This window comes from Phascolarctos cinereus, unplaced genomic scaffold (genome assembly GCF_003287225.1).
Source record: "Phascolarctos cinereus isolate Bilbo 61053 unplaced genomic scaffold, phaCin_HiC Scaffold_3;HRSCAF=262, whole genome shotgun sequence".
NCBI lineage: Eukaryota > Metazoa > Chordata > Mammalia > Diprotodontia > Phascolarctidae > Phascolarctos > Phascolarctos cinereus.
Genome location: NW_027555736.1, coordinates 58,624,717 through 58,649,765, shown reverse-complemented (window position 1 = coordinate 58,649,765; position 25,049 = coordinate 58,624,717). Strand labels below are relative to the sequence as shown.

The following is a 25,049-nucleotide window of genomic DNA, read 5'->3' as shown; positions in this document are numbered from 1 at the left end:
ACCCTGAGCTAGTCACTTAACCCTATTTGCCTCAGTTTCCTCATCTGTAAAATGAGCTGGTGAAGGAAATGGCAAACCACTCCAGTATCTTTGCCAAGAAAACCTCAAATGGGTTCATGAAGAGCCAGACATAGCGGAAATGACTGAACAACAACAAATGACTTTAGCATTTGTCAGTATGGAATATGATGCCCAATTATGTCATACAGTTCAGTTTCGCTCTTATTGTTTCAAATGTGTTAACTTGAGTTAGCTTGAGACAACACTCAAGTGTTGTCCCCTAATCTAGATTGTAAGTTCCTTGAGGGGAAGGGTTATGTCTTATTTTATTTTACCTGCACAACACCTAGGATAGCAGCATGCCTAAAGTTGCTCAATGAATACTCATTAAAATCTATCTTCTCCTTTCTGTGAGTATCTTGGAAGAACTCTCCCCATATCCTCCAAGAAGAAAGAGTGCATTTCTTCAAGACAAGAGCACCAAGCATTTGTTGTGCATAGACTAATGAGACTGCAGTATGAGAATCAGAGTGTAGGACTGAGAGCCAGAAGTCCTAGGTTCTGGTTTAAGTTTGGCATCTAAGCAGCAGTGTGGTCTTGGGAAAATCATTCACGGCATCATAGATTTACAGCTGGAGATCATCCCTTAGAGACCTTAGTGACCATAGAAATCACCTTTTTATAAACATGTCTATGTTGCATGTTGTAGTGGTTACAATGACCTTCTAGTTAGGAAGCTCTATCTGAGTTCAAATCCTACCTATAAAACTTTCTGACTATGTAACTCTGGATAACTCATTTAATCTCTCTGAACTCATTTTACAGATGATGAAAATGAAGCCAAGAGAGCAGAGGTCATCTGCCCAAGGTCATGGGCAAAAAAATAGCAGCGCCTGGATTTGAACCCACGTTCACTGATTCTAAATCCAGGGCTTTCCATCTCACCATGCTGCCTGACTACTCAACCTCTCTGTGCCTCATTTTCCTTATTTGTGAAATGATGGAGTGAGAGTAAATGATTTATCAATTTCTCCTAGCTTTAAAATTTCCATGATTCTTTATCTTTCCTACCCTGATTCTGAGACAGGCCTGAGGTAGGTGCTATACTCTATGGGATTCCTCCATTGAGAGGATGGGCAAAGCCTGTTAAAGAGGAAAATCAGAACTTCCTCTTCTCTGAGAGAATCACTGAGATGGATGGATGACTGTGAGATGTGTCTGAATCCTTGGGTCACCAAAATGAGGCTCACTGGACTCCTAGTCTTTTCTGGGCTGAAGTAGCCAGAGAATGGGGGCCTCAGATGCCCAGAGAAGATGAAAACCATGGGCAACCTAGAAGCAGGAGAGCATTTTACTTCATGGATATGTTGACTATTGGGGTAGTCCTGGGCACAACAGGGAAGATGGCAAAATTTGTCTTTTTCAACCCAAGCCTCAACTTCCTGTATCCTTTCTTCACTTCCTATTTGTCTACTCCTGGTAGCCAGTTTCCTGATTTTCTCCTTCCCTACAACTCTGCTCTCAGATACTCTTCAAGTGAGTCTTTGTGCTCCCTCTTCATTTAAAAAAATTATTAAGTACTTATTATGTGCCAAGGCTATGCTAAGCACTAGGGATACAAAGAAAAGCAAAAACATAGGCATTATTTTCAAGGATTTCACATTTATTGGCCATTTGTATATATTAAGTCTTATATTCCGCTGTGAAATGGCTTTGTCCCTCACCCAAGGAATTGTGAGTACCAGGAGGTAGGTGGAAGAGATGTCTTGAAGGTGGCCCAGGAGGTCTTTCTATTAGTTTGTAAAGTCATATCATATAGGCTGCCACATAATCCAGTAATCCATCCCAACTGGTGGGATCATGATGGAACCCACCATTATGTAGGGGAGAAAAATCATGAATAAGATAGGCCTAGGAACTGCAACTAAATAGAATAGCTTTTTAAGTCTACCTGATCAGAGAACAGGTAGATTAATTCCATTCTAATTACCTGGTACCATGACATATTAGTTCTGATTATGTATATTTCTCTCATAAATAAAATATCAAAGAATGCACTGTAGTCTGGAATATGTGGAGATGGAGTAGAAAGCAAAAACCCTGGTTCTATCTCATAACATTAGTCAAGATGCTCAGCCTGTTTGTGTCTGTTACTTCTTTATAAAGGCAATCTTTATGTATTTAAAATTTTAAATTAAAAATGTATCTTTTCTTTTTTTTAACCTCATTGTTTCTCCCTTACTCTGAACAACAAAGCCTGCCCTTATAAGAAATAAATGTCACATGAGGCAAATCAACACAATGGCCATGTCTGAAAATGTATACTTCATACTATACCTCAAGCATACTACCTAGACATGTTTCCTCATCAGTTTTCTGAAGTCATGATTGGTCCCTGAATTGATGAAAGTTCTGAGATCTTTCCATGACTCATTTTCTCTTTATTGTGGCCATCATCTAAAATGTTCTCCTGGTTCTGCTTATTTCTTTCTATGTAAGTTTTTGTAAGTCAAGTTCCTCTGAATCTTCGTATTTACAATTTCATACATCATTTCTTAGTATACTCATATATCTCATTTGCTTAGTCATTCCATAGCTGATGGACAACCACTTTGTTTACAATTCTAAGCTACTTCAAAAAGTAGTGCTGTAAATATTTTTGTTATATGAGATCTTTCCTTCTCTGACTTCCTTGGGGTATGTGCCTACTCATGGAGCCAGTGTGTCAGAAGGTATACACAATTTAGTGTCTTTTAGGAGTATAGTTCCAAATTGCTTTCCAAACAATTGGATCATTTTTATAGCTCTTTAAATAATGAGTCAGTGTGTCTATCATCCCACAGCCCCTCCAGCAATTGCCATTTTTTTTCATATTTGCCAATCTTACAAAAATATGGAGACACCTCAGAGTGGTTTTAATTTTTATTCCTCATGTTGGTGATTTGGAAGCATTCTTCCATATAGCTATTGTTACATTTCTTCTTTTAAAGACCACTTATTCATAGCCTTGATTATTTATCTATTAGAGAACTTCTGTTCTTATGTCTTTGTCCATTCTTCACACAACTACCCAATTGATATTCCTAAAGCTCAGTCTGACCATGTCACATCTCCTACATGTGTATTTATGTATGTACGTATGTTTTTTCCTTATTGTGTGTATGTATTTTCCTTATTATATACATATGTATTACATACATTATGTATATATGTGTTTTCCTTGTTACCTCTAGAATAAAATACCAACTTCTTAGTTTGGCATTTAGAACTCTCTGCATTCTTGCTCCTAACTAGCTCTCCTGTCTTATTTCATCTTACTTCTCTCGCACACTCTCTCTTCTAGTTAAACAGACCTATCTATTTTCCCCCAAACATGACCCTGTATCTCCTTCCTCTGTAATTTTTTGTATAAGTGATACTTCATGTCTAGAACGTATTCCCTTCTCAGCTCTGATTTATTTGAATCCTTAGCTTCCATCAAAGTATTCCAGGTGCCATCTACTATACTCATGCCTTCCCTGATCTTCCCAGGGTCTGTCTCCTAAAATTATTTTATATTCACATACACGTGCACAAGTTATATCTACTCCTTCTGCCCCAACCTCCCAATAGAATAGAAATTATTTGAGGGCAGGGACTGTAACTCTGGGTTCTAGTACAGGGCCTTGCAAATAGTGAACACTTAATCAAAGATTGTTAAATTGATTTAAATTGGAAAGGGCACACAGATACAGGGACAGTGGCTGAGGAAGAGGCACTGGTAATTTAAAATTGGCCTCAGGTTTAGAAGGAAGGGAAAAGTTCAAGGCCAAATGCAAAGTACCTTGGGTCAGTTACAAGGTGGGATAGTACCTTTGGAAGTTCACATGGTTTATCAAAGGTTGATCTTTTACAAACCTGGTTTGGCCATGTTGTTTTTTACCCAAGTCTCCAGAGGAACATGGCACCTCCCTGCCTTTCTTTCCAAAATACTGATATAGCAAGAAGGTCCTGCTTTGGGAAACATTGACCCTCCTATTGGCTTATACTACCTTTTCCCTCTGGGTAATAATAAAATTAGCTTCTTGATTATTAGTAGATGAAATGGCCATATCAATAGGAAGAAAACAGAGCCTGCAGGAGGTAGAGGATGGGAGAAAGGCTGGCTCCTTATAGTGCCTGGATGAGAATTATAATATGATCATTGAAGTCTCTAGTACTGGCAAGAGGAAATGGTTCCCAAAGGTTCTGAGTTAAACTGTATAAGACTCAGCTGGAGATATATTCTTAGATTCTGCCTTAAGAGAAGATGCTAAAGAATCTTCCTGGTCACTGCACCAGTGAAAGATGGGTGAACATCAAAAGAGAAGTCTAAGAATGTTCAATATATCTTGCTAACTTTTCTGCCCTTGACTTCTCCCATTTCAATTAACCATCATTAAGTATCTACTAAATGCCCAACACTGTGCTAGGCTCTGGATATTCAAAAACAAGAGTAAAATAGTCTTTGCTGTCAATGAGCTAATACTCTAAAGGGGGGAGATGATATGTGAATATATAAGAATATGAACAATATATACAAAATAAATACAATGTAGTTTCAGGAGGGAGGGCCCTATTCTTCTTGCAAGAGAATAATGGAATAAAAACATGCAAACAGTAAACTGAGTGCTAGGGGGCCTGCATTCTAATCTGGGAATTATCTCTTTGGAAGAGTCACTGAATTTCTCCCTCTATCAGTTACCTCATCTAACCCTCCCTACCTCCTAGCACTCATGTTAGGATCAAATGGGGAGAAGAGATAGGAAGGTGAAAGGTGAAGGTGCAAGATGAAAAGCACTAAGCATTTGATAAGTGAATGGCATTTAGATCGTTTTCATTTTTCCTGTACAGTCCTAGGAGATCATATTAGTGTTCAGGACCCAGAACAAAAGAATGACAGCCTGACCTCTTCCTTCCCCATCCTCCTGCCTGAGTGACTACCAAAGCCCTTCCATTCTCAGGTTTGGCTTCGTGCTTCTACTTCCTCCCCACAGGTTGGAACTTGTGAAGTTTCTCTTCATGAAGAAATCCAACTCCGTCTCTACAGTAGTTTGCCCAACCCTTAGGTCACAGGCTGAGCTCTCCCTACTTGCGATGGAGGATCACAAGTCTGAGACACAGGGGCAGAGATATGTTCATGTCTGAAGGCTCATATATTATATGCTCAGGAAGGCAGGGACAGGAAGGCAGAGTAAATAAGATCCAGCTGGTCTCCCAGGCTGGCCTCATACAGGTTCAGTACAGATTCATCAATTCATACATTTGATCAACCAAGAATCAGTCACTTATTCGATAAATGGGCAGTCATTATGTATGAGCTAGATAGAATAAGATAAAGTCCCCACACAGGTATTTGTTAATCACTTTAAAATTTTAAGTACTTTTACTTCCTGTTATCTTATTCCTCTCCTGTGAGGTAGGAATTACTCTCCCCATTTCATAAAGGAAAGATGAATTGACTTGCCCACCATCACAAGGCTAGTAAATAGCACAGACAAGATCTAAATTTTGACTCCAAGCCAAGAATGTTCTCCTTCTTGTTGCTCTTAATAAAAAGAACTAGAATACGTGGGTGTCAGGAATCCTGGGTTCTGATCTTGGCTGTGAAATAAGACACTCACATATAACTAGAATACAAGTCCAGATGTAATCAGTTCAAGAAAAGGGGTCCCTGGTGTGATGGGAGGTGCTGGGTTGACTCGGCACTTCTGGATGCTGGGGAGCTGGCAAGGCTTATATCAGGATAATAGATTTAGATTTGGGAGGGACTTCAGGGGTCATCCAGTTCAACCCACATGTAAAAGAAATCTCCACTAAAATATACCTGACAAATGGCCACCCATTCTCTGGTCAAAGACCCCCAAGGAAGGGGAACTTCTTGAAACAGACCATTCCACTTTGGGGGGCAGCTCTGATTGTGGGGGAACTTTTCCTTTTCTTTATCACCTAACTCTGTCTCCCTCATTTTACAGATGACCAATTTGAGCCTCAGAGGTTAAGTGATTTGCCCTAAGGTCACACAGGTGGTAAGTAATAGAGGCAGTATTTGAATGTAGGCCCTCTCACTCCAAAGCTCTTTCAGCTCCATCATGCTTCCTCTCCTCTTCAAAGGTGAGATGGCACCTTTCCGAGGTGGGCATTGAAAAGTGAGTAGATATTGTACAGGTGGAGCTGGGAGTAGAGGCCAAGCAAAATGTTCTATCCAGCTCTCGGAAAGCTCTTTGGTAAAACTCAAGAGTTTCATACATTCCAACTGGGGGTGTGGGGGGTGGAGAGACAGAAGTACTGTAAGGGAGAGTGCCTGCTTGACACACCCATCCCAATCTTCCTCTGTCATTGAAGACTGGTCTACCTAGGTGGAGCAGAGTCAGACAATCCCAAATCCAGGGAGGAGACTGTCCTTTGAGATGGACAAAATCCATTCTGGAGCATCTGCCTTAGAAATGGTGAGATGAAGGGCTTCAAAGGCAACTTATCCAGATGACTGGTTACAACTATTATCTAGAAAGGTGGATTGACATCCTATCTGTTTCACGTACAAGTTGCTAACAAATCTCAATCCATTCTGCTGCCACAGGCTAGGAAAATTGTCTTTGACTTAGGAGATTTCCGACTTAGGAGATTTCCGAAACATTAGCCTGTCCCATGTAAATTAAAATTTCCACGTGCAGATATTAGCTAATGGAGACACTCATTACTTGTCATAGTATTAATGTAAGTAGATAGTCTTTGCACACATTAGATAGGCTATTTTAATACCACATGTATTATAAACCTTTATTAGAACTTAGAGGTCAGGGAAGGAGTGAAATGTTCAAGGTAGAGAGTGGAAATCTTTGTTCACCTTGGCTTTATTCTAGGTTCAGTTTTTTCCTTCTGTCTTTCATATGGCCTTTTTTTCTTATTTCAGGCTTATTGATGTAGTCCCAAATGGGTCCAGGCAGACAATGGTTCAGAACAATATATCAAATGGAAAGTAGGGGTGGGTTTCTGGGCTGGGGTGTGTGTGTGTGTGTGTGTGTGTGTGTGTGTGTGTGTGTGTGTGTGTGTGTGTGTGGTGGGGGAGACTTAGAAACCTCAAACTTGCCAATAGACAATATGTTAGGGATGGGAAAGACCTTGGGGACTCATCAGGTCTAAGATCTAGGCCAAGTAAGCCAGGAAACCTTGGGCAAGGTATTTCCTCTTCTGGGGCCTCAGTTTCCTCTTCTGTCAAATGAGAGTGTTGGCCTTGAACTTACTCTGACATATTATGAAAAAAATTCACCTTTGCTGATGGAAATACTCCTACTTCTGCCTGGTCTGAGAAGAGTTTATTTTACTATAATGATTTTGTTTCTAAGGAGAGTGGAAGTGCCTGACTATCCTGCCCACCCTCATATAAAGAATGATCAATTTTTGCCTTTTTGCTCCTAGATTCACACAGTGTATTTTCCCAGGGCCCTGCACAGACGAGTATTTAATAAGCATCTACCTGTGCCAGACGCCGCGCGTAGTGCTGGGGATATAAAGACAAAAAAAGACACATTCCCTGTCCTCAGGAGGGATCACAATTTAATGATGGTGACAATATTAAGTATGAATCCAGATAGTAAGTAGCACAGCGGCTTATACATAAATACAAGCTAACCTGGGGGTTGGTGGGGGAGGGAAAGAGGCACCAAGTGTTTGTAGAATTGTATCATACTCAGTCATAGCTCAGTCAACGAGTGTTATTTAGCTGTTATTAGTCACGTTCCTGGACGGTGGTTTTGGATAAAACCAGGAGAAGGTTCCAAAAAGCCCCTTTCCTCTTTCCCCCACCCACCACCTCCTCTTTTCTGAGGTTTACTCAACTGCCCTTTGATTTCCTCTCAGATTCTGGGAGCTGAGACTGAGGAGGACCTTTCTGAGCCTGCATTCTCTGATAAGCTGGCAGATGTGGGAATCTCCCTTAGCATTTATGTAGCAGTGGAAATTTCTGTTCTTGGTGCTCTTCCAAGGACAGTCGGGAGATTTTATAGGTAAGAAAAATGGAGCTCTCAGCAAGCAGTTTTTAAAATGGAGAACTTCCCATGTGAGGTCTTTGGGCTGAAGATGTACCAAGCTTTGAGAAAATAACAGCAACTGATGTGTATATAGCGCTTTGTGGTTAGAAAGCACTTCATATGTCAAGGTAATCCTTTTCTCTGCTATGAGCCGCTGTAGGGCAGTGGGAAGAATTTGGATTTGGAATCTGAGGACCTGGGTTCAAAGCTCAACTACACTACAAACTGCCTATGTGATCTTGACAAGTCACTTATAATCTCTGGGACTCAGTATGCTCATCTGCAAAAAAGGGGCATTGGAACAGATGACTTTGTAGGTCTCTTCCCACTCTAAATCTATGATAACAGGATTTGGATCAGGAGACCTTGATTCTAATACTGACTGCTCTTCACTAACTGTCTTTGGACAAGTCACTGCAACTCTCTACACTTCAGTCTTCTCATTTGAAAAAGGAAGGGGATCAACTGGCTGAACTCTAAAGTCCCTTTCAGCTCTGCTGCAATATTCCTGTTATTAGTAGGCATTACCTTCCCTACTTTGCCCCATCTCTCCCTTTTCTTTTTTTTCCTGTCAGAAAATAGTGACGTTTCCTTTATATGTCACCTTAGCTCAGTCTTTTCAGTCATGTTTGACTCTTTGTGACCCCATTTGGGGTTTTCTTGGTTTGCTGTTTCTTTTTCCAGGTCATTTTACAGATGAGGAAACTGAGGCAAACAGGGTTAAGTGACCTGCCCAGGGACACACAGCTCGTAAGTGTCTGAGGCTGGATCTGAATTTAGGTCTTCCTGACTCCTGGCTCACTGGGACACATAGCTGCCTCTCTAGCTCATTGCTATGGGTGTTTTTAAATTTTGTTGTTGTCTTTTGTTTTTATGTTACAAACATTTCTGTATATCCAACTGGACTCCCTTTTGCCCCGCCCCCCCGCCCCCCCATGAGCCTTCTCAAATAACAAAGAAAAACAATGAAACCTGGCCAAATGACACAGTTACTGAGTCTGATACAGTGTATGAAGTATGATGCAGCAGTCTTAATCTCCCACCTGAAGAGTTCTTTTTTTAAAGAGATTATTTAGTATCTAAGTCAATCACTTAACAGATTTTCATTTGAGTGTGTGTTGTGCCCTCAGCTCTGGGCCAGGCATTGTAAGGATTCAGAGAAATCGGACTTGTCCCTGCCCTAAAGGAGTTGTAACCTCATCGGGAGACAATTATTTTCTAATAGCTTTCACTTCTGTCTTAAGTGCTAGGCGTAAGAGCACAAACTAAGTGTTTTGGGGTGGGGAGGGGAGGGAGGAATATTAGTGGTTTAAAGAGAAGAGAAGAATTTAAGAGACGAGAAGAGACACACACACACACACACACGCAGAGAAAGAGACAGAGAGATAGAGAGACAGACAGAGATAGAGACACAGAAAGACAGAGACAGACGCAGACACAGACACACACAACACACAGAGAAACAGAAATCAGCTTGGGCTACGATGATGTGGAAAGACCCCCATGGAGAAGGTGGCCCTTGCAGACTGGGAACGTGAACATTCTGGGCAGGGAAAATTTCAGGAGCAAAAGTAGGGAGGGAGAAAAAAAGCATGTTTCCTAGGGGTGGGGGGAGACAGTGGGAGGCCGGTGGAGACAGGAAGATGCTGTGTATTTTGATAAAGACTGGAGTTGGGGGTGGAGAGCGGAAGCGGGCACGGAAGGGGCAGAAGGGACCTGCACACACTAGGACAGACAAAGAACAATGGGGACAATTGAGACAGAATAGCTGTAACCTCGAGGTTACTTGAGGCCGGATTCAAGGAGGGCAGATACCCTGGCATTTCGGGGTGGCGGGCCCCTGCTGCTCTGCTGCGTGAGTCAATCCCAAAGCACACCACTACCTGGCCTCCCCTCTCCTTCTCTCTGCCGGCTCCCCCCATCAACCTTCCCGGCCCGCCTCCTTCCCCTGTCAGATGCCTCTCCTCAGCCCCACCAGGATGCTTAGGGGACAGCGCTGACGGATCTGTCTCTTTCCGCCTCGCAGACACAACATTTGAATAAAATATCTTGTTTGTCGCGGGGGGAAGATAGCGCCTGAAGGAGGAGAAATTAATGCGCGGCCTCAATACTCTGCGGCCAGTTTGCGCAATCGGATGGGATCACATTTATTTCTTGCTCCATTGATACGGGGGAGGCTATTTAGCATTTTAAGTTTGCAGATAATTGAAGGAAAATAACCACAATAATGAAATCACTGCTGGATCACATTCTGATACGCGACAAATCAATTCATTTATGATACCTTCTTTGTCACACTGAGCCGTTTTCTTGCTCAGTGGAAGCCTCTTAAATTAATAAAAACTGTTAAATCCATAAAATCCTATGTAGCAAATAGCACATCTTAGCAAAAGTTTGAATCATTAAAGAAATAAAACTGATAAATGCTAGCTGGGGATTGTCTGCTAAGAGTGCCCTGCTTTTAAGAAGGATACAATGTACCAGAAATCAGCAGCAATATATCCTCACTGTACATAGCAGTTTGGGAGAAGGTTTTGTGTGTGTGTGTGTGTGTGTGTGTGTGTGTGTGTGTGTGTGTGTGTGTGTGTGTGTGTGTGTGTTGGGGGGAGATGGAGAATGGTATCATTTGCATATTACAGGGAGAGAAAGCCTCTTGCATTCAAAGCAGTTCTGAACCTGGCATGCTGTTTCAGTAATGATTTGTGGTACTTCAGCTTTTTAAATAAAATATGATTTAATATGGGGGAAAAAGAACTTTATTAAGCCCCCATCTAATCTGACTTTGCTCAATTGAGATTTTTGAAAACAGCAACCCTCTGTCTAGAAAAGTAACAAATGTCTGAGTCTTTCAAATTATACAGTAACTCCTTAGTTTGTGTGTTCCTTTTGTCCATCTGCCTAGGAGAGTGACTTGCATATGATAGGTGCTTTATAAATATTCGCCCCTCCATTCACTCACATTGCTTTCCCTCATAGACTAGATTCTAGCCAAACCAGCCTCAGTCCCAATAGCCAACAAATGTCCGAGTCTGCTTTTTTTTTTTTTGCACAGCCTGTCATTTCCGTATTACAGATGAGTAAACTGAGGCCCACAGAAATGAAGTGACTGCTCCAGAGTCACACTGGCATAGACTATTCTAGGCTGTTTGTTTTATCATTATTATTATAGAGTGAAACCAGTGTGCTAAGAGGGTAACATGGAGACAATAGTGTGCCAGGCTGCCAAACTCCAAAGGCCTGCAATGGAGCTATTGGAGCTGGGATAGAGGAAATACAGCATGGCACATTGGTTAGAGAACTGGATTCAAGTATCACCTCTCCTACCTACTGGCTTTTGACCAGAGAGCAGTCAGTTTAACTTCTCACTGTCCCAGTTTTCTAAGGTTGTAACATTTCATTGTGAGGTGGCTTACAAAACAAACACATGTGCCACCTTACTGGCGGACTTTGGGCAATCTATGCCAGCTCTCTGGGTCTCACTTTCCTCTTTTGTAAAATTAGGGGGTCTTCATAATATAATCTCTAACGTTTTCAGTGTTGGCTTTCTATAATTCCATGATCTACTTTGGGACATTTGTCTCTCCTGTGAGGGTGGTGGGTGTTAATATGAGTAATTCCCAAAGACACTGATTCATGCATAAATGCTTTAACCCCCCCCCCACCCTCAAGCCTAAAGGCTCTAAAGAGCCCCAGTCTTTGAATTTCAACCAGCAGGCCCATCCTGTGTGCCCTAATACTTGTGCCCCTTCCTGCTGAAGATAAAAGTAATTTTATGGATGTGACATGAGAAATATGAGCATGAGCCTGGTGAGGGACTATTTGTCTGTCATCTGAGGACCGAGGACTGGCCTTGCTAAGTTTGGACAGGCTTATCACCAGAAGGCTGGCAAGCAGGTGATTGATTATTTCAGGCACAGCAATTCATGAAGACCGTCTATTAAGTAATGGTCGAACGGTGATCTGCATTGGTGGAGGGAGTACTCATGATGACACCACAGATCTTTGGAGTGAACAAGAAGACATGAGTAATGATGTTTGAGGGTGGCTTTGGAGGACACTGACTGTATAATGGTTTGGAAGCTGCCTGACAGGCTCAGACCCTAGGAAGCTTAAGAGGAATTGACAAAAGAGAACTTGTAGGCTAGATATGACTGAGTTTTTATATAACAGACAGGAGGAGGGTGATGGAGGGATAGCAGAGGAAATTAGGAAAAAAATGGCTCGAGGGGAGAAGGAATGGATTTGACCAAGAAGGTGACCAGGATGGTTAAGGGTTTGAAAACTATAATGGAAATAATTGAGTTTGGAGCCTGAAGAAAATGGGAGGGGGAAAGGGGAAATGAAAGCTAGAACTAGAGGAAGAAACCAGGAGCAATGAGTGGAGGCTACAAAGAGATGGATTTTCCCTCGGTACATGAAAGAGCTTTCTAACGATCAGAGCTGTGCCGTGATGAAATGGGATGACTTTCATTCACCCAGCTCATTAAACAGACACCTAGTAAATACTCACTATGGGCAAAGTAAGAAGTGGGAGATGGAATATTGAGCTTTGATTCATGAAAACCTGGGTTCAAATCCCACTTCTGCATGACGTGATTGCAAGTGAGATGATTCCTGTGAAATCCTTTGCACACTTAAAAGGGATACACATACACACACACACACACGCGCAAACTTTAAAGGCATATATAAATACATACAAACTTCTACATTTGTGCACACTTTAAAGGGATATATAACTACATCCACACACATGTATACACATGCATATACACATATGTACATATGTACATACATGCACAAATATGTGTATGTGTGTTGTTAGTTATTGTTATCCCCAGGGGATACAAGGATAAACACAGCACAGACCTTTCTCTGAAGAAAGTACAAATCTAAACTGGTCTCTGTGTGTGTGTGTGTGTGTGTGTGTGTGTGTGTGTGTGTTGTGTGTGTGTGTGGTGAGGAGAGGTAATTGTATACAACCAACATTGACTTTTGGACACCTTCCTTCTTCTTCTATGTTTCTCAGCCCAGTTTCCTGAAGTGTCTCTTAAGGTCACAGGAAATCAGAAGGACTGGAGTTCTCCTGCAAAGTCTGAGGCACTTCAAGGTTTTTGTTCTTCCCTGTCTCGAGGACACCCATGATATAATGGAGCTTGAAGTAATAGTGAGTGCAAAGGAGAGATGGAGGCAAAGTGCAGTGAGGAATCTGAAGCAGATGAAATGCTTTTCACTTAGGGAAGACAGGGAAGGGTTCATGGAAGGAAGCAGTAAGTTCTTGAACTAGTCTTTGAAGGAAGGGAGGGATTTCAATAAATGGAGATTTGGTCGAGTCCATTCCTAGAATGGCAAGGGGTGTGAGTAAAAGGCATGATAATAGGAAAGGGCACAAGAATGAGGATCAAAGTTGTTCAGTTTGGTTGGGAAGTAGTGTATTTGAAAGGGAATATATAAAATAGGACTGGAAAGATAAATTGGATCCATTTTATGGAAGGTTCTGAATTCCAGGAGAAGGAGTAGATGCTTTTAAGGTCAATGACCTGAATATAGCGGTAATAATACAAGTATATTGTTAAGTGAATAAAGACCCAAGTAATTTTTCATGGCCTTGGCATTTGCTGTCAGAAGCTTGATGGAAACTGAAAGGAATTTATTCATGCCAACCTATAAGTTGAGCTGGAGGAATAACTGCTACAGGGGACAAAGACTGTCAAAAAGGAAATATTGACCTGAAGAACTCTGTTCTGCTGGCTGGTTGTGACTGTGGACCTGACTAACAGGAGAGCTGACAACACACTGCTTACAGCCAGTCTGTTGTGTCTAAAGCAGTGTTACAAAAGAGAGATAATATTCCATTTGAAGAAAAAGAAGGCCCAAATGTTCAATGGAAAGGAGAAAAGGCACATTAATAGATGCTGGCTGTGGTTCTGGGAAGAAGAAGCAGATGTCTATTTCAGTGGCAGATAAGAATGATAACAATATAGAGAGAGTAACAGAAAGGAGACAGAGTGCATATTAAGATACTGAGTCATGAGAAATGTTCCAGTTAGGTCTCAGCTCTATAACTGAGAATTATCTGGGAGAACATTCCTTCTTCTATTGACAGAATAATGGTCTGTGAGGGATTGTGGTTTTTTCTATATGTGGATTTTCCCTTTGCTATTTGCTGTGCTATACTGTTCTATAAAATATCTTTTGATTCAATGGATTATTTGGTCCAGTCTCCATAGAGATATATCAGAATGGGGTCTCAGAGATTTAGCTGTGCATTGAAATATATGTTGACCCAAACAGCACCCCAAATCTGGGAGGAAGTGACAAGTTTTAAAGTTGTATGGAAACCAAATTGGGGTCTTACAAAATGATATATTCTTTAGACAATGGAGGACTGCTGAAAATTTGGGAGTAGAAGAATGATGTGATGACAGCAGTCCATTAGGAAGATGTTTCATGAAAGAATGTGAAGGATGGATGGGTAGGAGGGGAATTAGACCAAAGACAAGAAGGTGAAGGATAAAGATTTAACAGTAATCTAGGCGAGAATAAATGGGGGCTTGAATAGAGTGAATGCTATAGGAGTGGAAATGAGATAGTTAGAGAAGAGCTCTGTTGAAAAATTTTGTTTGAACTTGTGATTTCATTGTTTTGGTGAACTCATGGCAAGAAACTCCCTCTACCAACATAGACCAGCATCTTCTCTGAATTGTATGGTCTTAGAGAGGTGGCTGGGGGGTAATGAGGGTTAAGGGTCAGAGCAGGGCTTGAATCCAGGTCATCTGACTTGAAGATTGTCTTGCTAACCACCATGCCTCACTGACATAAGAAAGACAGCAAGTAGAATAGATACATAGAATGTAGCAACTGGCTGAATGTAGGAACTAGGGAAGAAGGGCGAGTTAAAGGGAAAAAATAGTTAAAGACTTGTAGTGAGTTTTCATGTCATTAGAAATGTTCAGTCATAGGCACAATCCATTCATTACCCTTATTTTTAGAATGAGAAATTGGACTAGATGACATCTAAAGTCCCTTAAGGATTCAGGATCTGTATAGTAAGAATGGACAAAGCAGTTGATAAAGACTATGAAAATTGAAGAACTTTCATAAGAATTGAATAAGTCAAGCCAGGATAAGGGGGAAAAAATCTTTCCTGGAAATTACCTAGGGAAAAAGAAAAACCCCAGCAACTTTATCAAAGGATTCTGGGTATAGAATCTAGGGGAGCAAACAACCAGCTCAGGAGTTGCAAGCTCTCACAAACCGCAATTTGAATTGCATCTGGAGGGTTGTACTTGGTTGAATAAGTTAATCCAGAGATAAGAGGGAAAAATCTTTCCTGGAAATTACCTGGGGAAAATAAAAAAAAAATAACAGCTCCATCAAAGGATTCTGGGTACAGAATCCAGGGGAGCAAACAGCCAACTTAGGAGGTGGATACCCTCAGAGACTGCAATTTGAGTTGCATCTGGAGGGTTGTACTTGGAGCTCTGACAGAGAGAATCTGGTTTCATCAGGACGTGGGCTTTTTCAGTTCCAACCTGTTTCATGCCCAGGCTGGCTGGATTGAGTCTTAGTCACAGAATCTGCCTGGCACAGCTCAACATATAAGTCAGGTAAATTACTAATGCTCAATTTAGGCCATCTGTGTACGTAGGGTGTATCTGAAATTACTTGCACTCATGTATTCTGCACCTTGCACTCTTATATAATACCTCTTATATTCTGACTACTAATGGAGAGTGTTAAGATTGAATGGAAGAATTGAATGGAAGGTCATTGAAAAGCAAAGGTACAAGAAAGGACAGATGAGCTGGGTCCAAGGTCTGAAGGCCCATGTTCAAAGAATAGAAATTCATGTCTAATTCCCAGGAGTCGCTTTGGGAAGGCATCATAAAGATTTCCAGCACTGAGTAATCTTCACCAGAGATAAGGGAATTGACGTTGGTCATGGAGGGTGAGACATCAAGTTCTCAGGACCAATCTAAAGGATGCACCATCACTCACTCCTCAGTTCTACACTGTGTCTTTGCATCAGAGCTTCATAGGACTACATAAGACAGACCCCCGACTGGCTGCACAAGATAATTGGGGAGAACATATCACATGGACCCCCTCCCCAGGTGTACAGTATCCAGGGCCACACAACACACCAAAAGAGATGGGAGGGAAAGCAGGACCACAACAGTGATATTTCATCTTCTCCTTCTCCTTTGCCTTCTTCTTTGCCTCCTTTTCTTCCTTCTCTTTTTCCACCATGACCTCCTCCTTTTCTCTTTCCTCTAGGGGAGATTCCTTATCCTCTAGACAGTTTTGTACTGCTCCCCTCACCCTAGTTGCCTACTTTCTCCACCATGGGCCTCCTGGATCAGTTTAATGTTTTTCCCAAATGTATGGGTGAGGCGATGCCAGTCTGAGTCACTGTAAAGAAGAGGCGGGATCAAAGCCATCATGACCCAAACTTGAAATGTAGACGTGTAGGGGTCAGTCACAGTAAGTGTGGGGCTTGGTATGGTTAGCAAGAAGGGATCTATTACAGAGTCCCCTGCTATTATTTGTTTCTTCTTTTATTTTTATTGTAATTGAAGGTATATTTCTTGTTGTTTGGAGGCAGCAAGGGGTAAGTATTTTTCTGAGAAGCAACTACTCATTTGTCTATTTTTCTTGAAGCTTTGATCCTTCTGGAAGCTTCTCTGAGCCTTTCTTGCCATTCCCTTTCTCACTATCTCACGTATACTGCACTGCGGCTTTTTGAGGAAGGATGGCTCTAACCAAAGTACTTGTGCTCCTTCCTGCTGAAGATAAAAGTAATAGAGCACCAGCCCTGAAGTCAGGAGGACCTGAGTTCAGATCAGGCTCAGACCACACACTTGACACTTACTAGCTGTGTAACCCTGGGCAAGTCACTTAACTCCAATTGCCTAAAAAATAAATAAATAAGCAAACAAACAAACAAACAAACAAATAAATAAATAAATGAATGAATGAATGAATGAATAAATAAGTAACTAACTAAATGAATGAATGAATGAATGAATGAATGAATGAATGAATAAATATAAATAGCTTGTTCCTTTCCCATATCATGAACACTATGCTGATGCTTGTGCAAAAGACAGTCCATTTGTTTCTCCCAAATGGAATGGTGGTAAAAATTTATGCTGGGTATTCCCAAGAATATTAATAATAATAATAATTCAGTTTTATATAGCACTTTAAAATTTACTTAATTCTTCACAATAACCTTGTAAAGTAGTTAGTACAAATGTTATCACCCCCATTTTACAGATGAAGAAACAGCTCCGAGAAAGCAAGTCTTTGGGGTCACTCGGTCAGTGTCACATTTTGACTCAAACCAAGGTCTTCTGACTTTAACACTCAAGTTCCCCCAAACATGCTGCCCTTCTAATAGCTTTGCATACAAAAGCTTAGATCCCCATTTCCTACAGTGCAGTCCTCCTGTGTCAGTAGGAAGCATTTCATTATAAAGTAAATGCAGTCTTTTTATTGTAAGGGAGAGAGAAATGACCAGCCATGAAAGTGGAGAGTTTTCTGTTTGGGCAGAACTCAGAGTAAATGATTTCATCTTAGAGTACCTGAATCTCTCCTCTGCTGGAAGAGATGGATGCCCTTGGGGTCACACATAGGGGCTGCGAGAACTGGAACCTTCTCGTAACTCTGATCTGTTGACCCATTTCCATTATCAATCTTGAATGTCACTTGCTGGCATTGGCCTAGGCTAGCCATGCTTGGGGAGCATGTACTGGAATTCTCTTATCCAGTTGAACTGATAGTATCCTCTCTCTACACCTTGTTCCTCACCTCTCTCCTCCCACCAACATTTCTCCTTCCTTACCTTGTTTTTCAAACATAGTTGAAGGAGCAGAGTCTCCTACAATGCATTCCAGAGACGCAAACTCTATAGGGATCAGGCTTTCCCTTTAAATGGAGGAAGCTTGATTTGCTTTTTCCTTAAAAAAAAAAAGTGGCCCTGGTAGGCTGGATGAAGCTAGTTTTCTGGCTTCCCTCACCTTCTCAGGCTCTAGGGATTTGGAAATCTGTAGTTGCCTTCTCTGCCACTTCATCTCTCAGGTGGGGACATGGCCCACCTTAGAGCCTGTGTCTGGGCTTTGTATTTTGGGGCTCAAACAGTATTTACCCCAAACTCCTCCCATGCAAGCTGCCTGAAAGGCACTTCCTAACACATTCATTCCTCCTCCTGGATCTTCAGTGGATGAAATAGGAATCTCCAAAGTGCCTTCACTCTCTGAGACCTCTGACTGCGTTCTTCACTGTTGAGGTGGTCTAGCTCATTTAGTGCCAGTCTACGTTCTATGCCCCACCTACTCCACATCATATATCATGTGTGCATCCCTTCTTGAGCACCTCAGACTTACATTCATTTCTCCCTGCCACAAACTTCTATCCAGGGGTGGGGAACCTATGGCCTCAAGGCCACATAGAGCCCTCTAGGTCCTCGAGTGCAGCCCTTTGACTGAATCCAAACGTCATAGTCAAAGGGCTGCACTTGAGGACCTAGAGGACCACATGTGGCCTCGAGGCTGCAGGTTCCCCATCCCTGTTACATCTGGGGCTTGTGTCACATAATTTATTTTTTGATTCCCTCCTGGGATCTCCATTTTGAGAATGTGCCCAGGTCAACTATGCTCACTCTTTCATTCTTCTCCTGCCTTTGATCTTATATCTCCAGACTCATACACCTTATGCCTTATGTGGGTGCTTTCTGTCCTTCCACCACACCCCCTGAGCCTGCTTTTTAGCTTTTTAAAGATATATTGTCTTTGTCCATCAGAATGTAAACTCTCCAAGGGCAGGGGCTCTTTCCTTTGCTTTTATTTGTATTCTCAGCCCTTAAGACCATGCCTGGCACATAAGTAAGTGCTTAATAAATGCTTGCTGACATGATTACACAATCATGCATTCTTCTGTCTCATGACTAATAATAGCTCACATTCATCTAGTTGTACTGCATCTCTCAAAACTGAAGCCCTCAGCTCACATAGACCCAAATTCAATCTTGGGGAACTTCTCAAGCATTTCATATTCTTTAAAGTCCATGTCCCCAGTCATAGAGAGCCTTCTCTTTGGGAATGTCAATGTTTGACTGATTTCAGCTCTCCTATAGGTGTATTTACTTCCACTCCTGAAAGCAAAAAGCTAACTAAGAAGAAGCATTTGCAAAGGCAGTGTTTATTTAGACTGGTAATGAACAGAGAAGGCCTGTCCACCAAGTGCATTTAACGTGGAATAGTTATGGAATCACTTAATGTAACACACACACAATATTCACATATACACATGTTATAGGCAAAACATATTTAGATGTACACTTCCCATTTATATGTTTGTATATCAAACACATATACATATATGTATATTTATATATGTATATGTGTATATACACATATATCTCTCTCTACACCCACACATATATGGATGTATGTATATATTTTTATCAACCCTGAGTGAATATCACTTCTTAACCTCCTACTCACAGAATGATAGATTCTCAGGCTCCACAAAAGGAAAAGTCCAAGTAGTCTGCATGTATGCCCATGGGAAATACCAGTGCTGAGCCCTTATCTACAATTCACCTTTTCCATTTAGAGTCAAGCAATCCTCCTCCTTCTCCTCCTCCCCCTCCTCCTCCTCCTCCTCCCCCTCCTCCTCCTCCTCCTCCCCCTCTTCCTCCTCCTCCTCCCCTCCTCCTCCTTCTCCTCCTCCTTCTTCTCTTCTTCTTCTTCTTCTTCTTCTTCTTCTTCTTCTCCTTCTTCTTCTTCTTCTTCCCTATCTTGCTCAGATTGGAAGTTCATGGGCTACTCACAGTCCTGATCCCAATTCTGATCGGGACAGAAGCTTTGACTTGCTTCATTTATAATCTGGACAGTTTTGTGCCTCCTTGGGCAGTCTAGGGGCTCCCTGCTCCCAAGAGCTCACCATATTGATGACAAACTTACTGTGAACACCCAATCACCACAAGCCTCTGTAGCCGAGAACTCTCAAACTCAAAAGGTCCACAATCCTCAGCCTCCTACCATTGCCAGGTTTGCAGTCTTGGCTCAAGTTTGTTTTTGTGACTTTTATCATCTTTTATCTTGCCCAGTTTAGCTCCATTGCACTGCCCTCTGGAAGCCTGGTCCACAGTGGAAGGTTTATCCCTCCTTATATCAATGGAACCTCTTGGCCACCATTGTTTCTGCTGTTATCTCCCAAAAGGTTTTTTGTCTTCTTCCCATCTCTGCTCTGTTCTTTTCTCCAACACACATGTATCTCCCACACACAGAATTGTGGGAAAGCCCATCCTTTTTTAGAAGGCTGGGCTCCTCTCCTGACCAGTATAGGTTTGAAAGGAGCAGCTAAACGAAGGGCCTCATGGGGCTTTCTGTCTGTGCCCACTAGAAGATTTACAAAGTACTTTCCTTACAACAATTCTGTAAAGTATGTGATAAAATATTATCTCTGACACTGATAGAATCCTTTAAGATTTACAAAGGGCTTTACAGACATGACCTCATCTTCTCTTCAGGATAACTGTGGGAAGTAGCTACCCATTTTACAGACAATGGGAACTGAGGCTACGTTAATTGGCCACAACCACATAGCTAGTAATTGATAGAGGTAATATTTGAACCTATGTCTCTTTTGATTCCAAGTTCAGGGTTTTGCTAGACTATTCTTCTGTAGGGATTTTTACTTGAGGCTCATTATAATACCATTGATTTCGAGCCAATGAGGCCCTTAGAGATAATTTAATCTATAATCCTCTCAGATAAAAACAAAACAAAACCCCCCAACCAAGTTCTAGAGAGTAAATAACTCTTCTAAGGCCACACAGTTAGTAGGGAACAGAAGCAGGGATCCAACCCAAGTTCTCTGGCCCCCAAACCAATGTTCTCTCACTTATGGCAAACTTGCCTATGGGAACACAGCTAGAATCAGAGCCAGGATCTGAACCTAGGGTTCCTGATTCCAGGTTTACTATAATTCCCACTGCTTTGAGGGATGGGTGAGGTTTACCTTCCCTCTCCCTGGACTTGAGTGTTCCCCAAGCTGCACCTCCTACCCCATGTGCATTGAGCCTAGAGAGACTATTTGGGCCCTGGATTTTAGTGCCATCCTATATAATGATATCTGTATTGGGAAATATTGTTGACTAGACCTGATTGAGGACAGTTTGATGATTCAGGTTCAGGTTTAGAACTAAATGAGACATTCACAGACCATCATGCTGAGCCTGGAGTCAGGAAGACCTGAGTTCAAGTCTGGTTTTAAATACTTACTAGCTGCCAATGCAACCAGGATTAGAAGGAAGGTAGAAAACTGGGAAAGATTTTTACAACCAGTCTCTCTGGTAAGGGACTCATTTATAAAATATATAGAGAATTAAGTCAAATCCTATAAGAATACAAGTCATTCCCCAATTGATAAATGGTCAAAGGATATGAACAGCCAGTTCTCAGATGAAGAAATTAAAGCCATCTATAGAAATATGGAAAAATGCTCTAAATCACTATTTGTTAGAGAAATGCAAATGAAAACAACTCTGAGGTACCACATCACACCTATCAGATTGGCCAACATGACAAAACAGAAAAATGATAAATGTTGGTGAAGATGTGGGAAAATTGGAACACATGCATTGTTGGTGGAGTTGCAAAATTATCCACCCATTCTGGAGAGCAATTTGGAACTATGCCCAAAGGGCTATAAAAATATGCATACCCTTTGACCTAGCAATAGCACTTCTAGGGCTATATCCCAGAGAGATCATACAAATGGGAAAAGGACCCACATGTACAAAAATATTTATAGCAGCTCTTTTTGTGGTGGCAAAGAATTGGAAATTGAGAGGATGTCCATCAATTAGGTAATGGCTGAACAAGTTGTGGTATATGAATGTAATGGAATACTATTGTGCTATAAGAAATGATGAACAGGCTGACTTCAGAAAAACCTGGGAAGACCTCTATGGTCTGATGCTCAGTGAAACGAGTAGAACCAAGAGAACGTTGTACACAATAACAGCCACATTGTTCAATGACTGATATTGATAGACTTAGCCCTTCTCAGCAATACAAGGATCTAAAACATCTCCAAAGGCTTTGTGTTGGAAAATGCTATCCACATCCAAAGAAAGAACTATGGAGTGTGAATGAGATTGAAGCATACTATTTGCTATTTTTTTTCTTCTATTGTGTTTTGTTTCCTTTTTCTGGTGGTTCCTCTTATTGATTCTAATTCTTACCTACAACATCACTAATGTGGAAATATGTTTAATAGGAATGTGTATGTATAGCCTATATCAGATTGCACTCCATCTTGGGGAGGGAGATAGGGAGGGAGAGGGAGAAAAATTGAAAACTCAAAAGCTTATGGAAGTGGTTATTGATAATTCAAAATAAATTAATTAAAAATTAAAAAAAAATAAATACTAGCTGTGTGACTCTGGGCAAGTCACTTAACCACTGCCTGCCCCAGTTTCCTCAACTGTAAAATGGGGTTAATATTGGCACCGACCTCCCAAGGTTGTTGTGAGGATCAAATGAGATACTTTTTCTAAAGTGCTTTGCAAACTTTGAAGTGCTATATAAGTGCCCCTGTTACGATTGTGATGATTATGATTATCAAAGATACCATGGAAAGAATAGCCAGCAAGGATACAGCATTGATTCAGATGAGCACAGCTTCCCTATTATTTGCTATGATTGCATGCTTGTTAGAAGCATGCCATAGGCCTAAGGGAGGGGTTCCAACTCCTTTGGAGCTGGCTTTTGTATTTAGGCCACCAGAAAGCTATGTCAATTGTTTTGAACTTTACTTCTCTGGGCCAATTAAGTCTAGAGAATGGTTGCAATACCTTTTAAAGAAAAATTGACTTAGACTTAGTGGAGCAGACAGTGCTCCTATGATGAAAGGCAATAATGAATAAGCTTGATCATATTCCTAAGCTTAAAATTCTACTTATCAATCAATCAATCAATCAATGGACAGACATTTATCAGGCACTTACTTTGTACCAGGCACTATGCTAAACCTGAGGATATAAAAAAGGCAAAATGTTATTATGGTACTTTTTATTGTAGCAAATATTGGAAACAAAGTGAATTGTATGATTGCTTATTATTGTTTGATTTCAATCTATTGGTTCTCAGTTGGAGAATAGATGAATAAATGAAGTCATACAAATTAAAAAGGTTGTATTGCACCATAAGCGAGGATGAAGGGACAGACTCAGAGAAGCCTGTGGGAGTTTGGATAAAACGATGCAGTGAGAAAACTGGAAGAAAAATACGTGCAAATGACTACAACACAGTAACAGAAAACACCTGGAAAAGACTTTGGAGCTTTGACCTAAGGGATGACCAATCCCATTCAGAAGACTGTGATGAGCCATGCTTCCCAGCTCTGGTGGTGAGGTGATGGACTGAGGTTCAGGAAGAGATATGCATTTTCAGACACGACCCATGTGTGACTTTGTTTTGTTTGACTCTGCTTATTAATTAGAAGGGAGAGATTTTCCTTTTGGCAGGGAGAGTTGTGGGGGTGGGAGGGTGGTGGAAGAATAGTGATTAGTGATGCCAGAAAAAGGAGGAAAGAAAGAAAAGCATCAATGAATCATTGAAATAGAACCACACAGCTGAGACAAGAAGGAAGTTCAGAAGGAGATACAGACCAGCAGGATACTGTGAATACCATTGTGTTAATATAGACTTCAAAAAAATCCAAGCTATATGTAATAGAGATTCATGGTTTCTCATACAATCCTTTTTTCCTGTTCTTCTTTGCAAATGGAAGTGCTTGTATTTGCTGGTGTTTGTCAAATCCCTAATAAGAAAAAGGAAACAAAAAGATTCTGAATAACTGGCCGACACATTTTTGAATTTCTACATGGGAAAAGAAAGGGCTTAGATGTGTGAGTAATCATAATTCAAGTCATGTCAACAACCCAGAAAGCATTTATTAACTGCCTACGATGCGCTAAGTGCTGAGGACACAAAGAGAAATGAACAAACAAAAAACACACCCCAAAACAAACAAAAAAACCCAACCCCCCCCCCATAAACCTCAAAACAAAAAAACGAACAAAACTCACCTTCTCTCTGCCCCTAAGGATCTCACAGTCTGATGAGGGAGACAATGTGCAAATAGCTAGGTATAAACAGGCTATATGGAGGATGTATTAGCCATAATGGGGGGGGGGAGACTAGGTCTGGGTTGTCACTGAAATTGATGTCAATATTTGGACTCCCCGGGAATATATACAAGTAGGTTCATGACAGAGGAGAAGTGCTTTGCTTCGTCACATTTTTAGTTAGTGATTGCCTAAAAAGCCTGTCCCCTTATCCAGTGACAATTTTTAACTCCACTTTGGTGAATACACTTATCAATATGGGCAGCCCATCCATTAGCGCCAATCAGAATCCATCTAGGTTTTCTCATCTTGAAATAGATGTTTTATCCAAATGTGCTATAGGCCGCTAGCTTAGGTGATATTTTTGTGGAGATCAGTGTGGTGTTCAGCCCACCCATACATTATTTCTTGTTCTTACTGCATGACCTATCCAACTCCTTTTCTATCAACTCATTCCCTTGAGCAGGTTGGTTTTTTTTTTAGTTTGTTTGTTTTCTGCAGGGCAATGGAGTTAAGTAACTTGCCCAGGGTCACACAGTTAGTAAATGTCAAGTGTCTGAGGCTGGATTTGAACTCAGGTCCTCCTTATTCCAGGGCAGGTACTCTATCCACTGCACCACCTAGCTGCCCCTTTGATGAGGTTGTTTTTTTTTTTAATACCAATCCTTGTATGTAAGTCACTGCTATTAATATGATGTAGTCTACTGTACTCACTGTGTGAATAAGCAAATCACTGACATCCTAGACTCTCAGGATACGAGTTCAAATCCCATCTCTGCCACTTACTACTTGGGCAAGTCACATAATCTCTCCCAGCCTCAGTTTCTTCATCTGCCAAATGATAATAATAATAG

General features: G+C 41.2%; 1 long non-coding RNA gene across 4 annotated transcripts in view; it reads left to right on the top strand.

The window, feature by feature from the left end:
- The window catches only part of LOC144456262 (uncharacterized), a 96,447-nt gene that overhangs the window by 60,734 nt on the left and 10,664 nt on the right, over positions 1-25,049 (top strand). The window contains exon 4 of one of the 4 annotated variants that reach the window (XR_013485199.1): positions 23,216-23,924. The exons of 1 other annotated variant lie outside the window; for it this stretch is intronic. This is a non-coding gene — a long non-coding RNA (uncharacterized LOC144456262). Of the gene's footprint in view, positions 1-825; positions 2,223-5,993; positions 6,997-23,215; positions 23,925-25,049 lie in introns of those variants that run through there. 2 more of the 4 variants (XR_013485200.1, XR_013485198.1) reach the window with 2 other exon arrangements.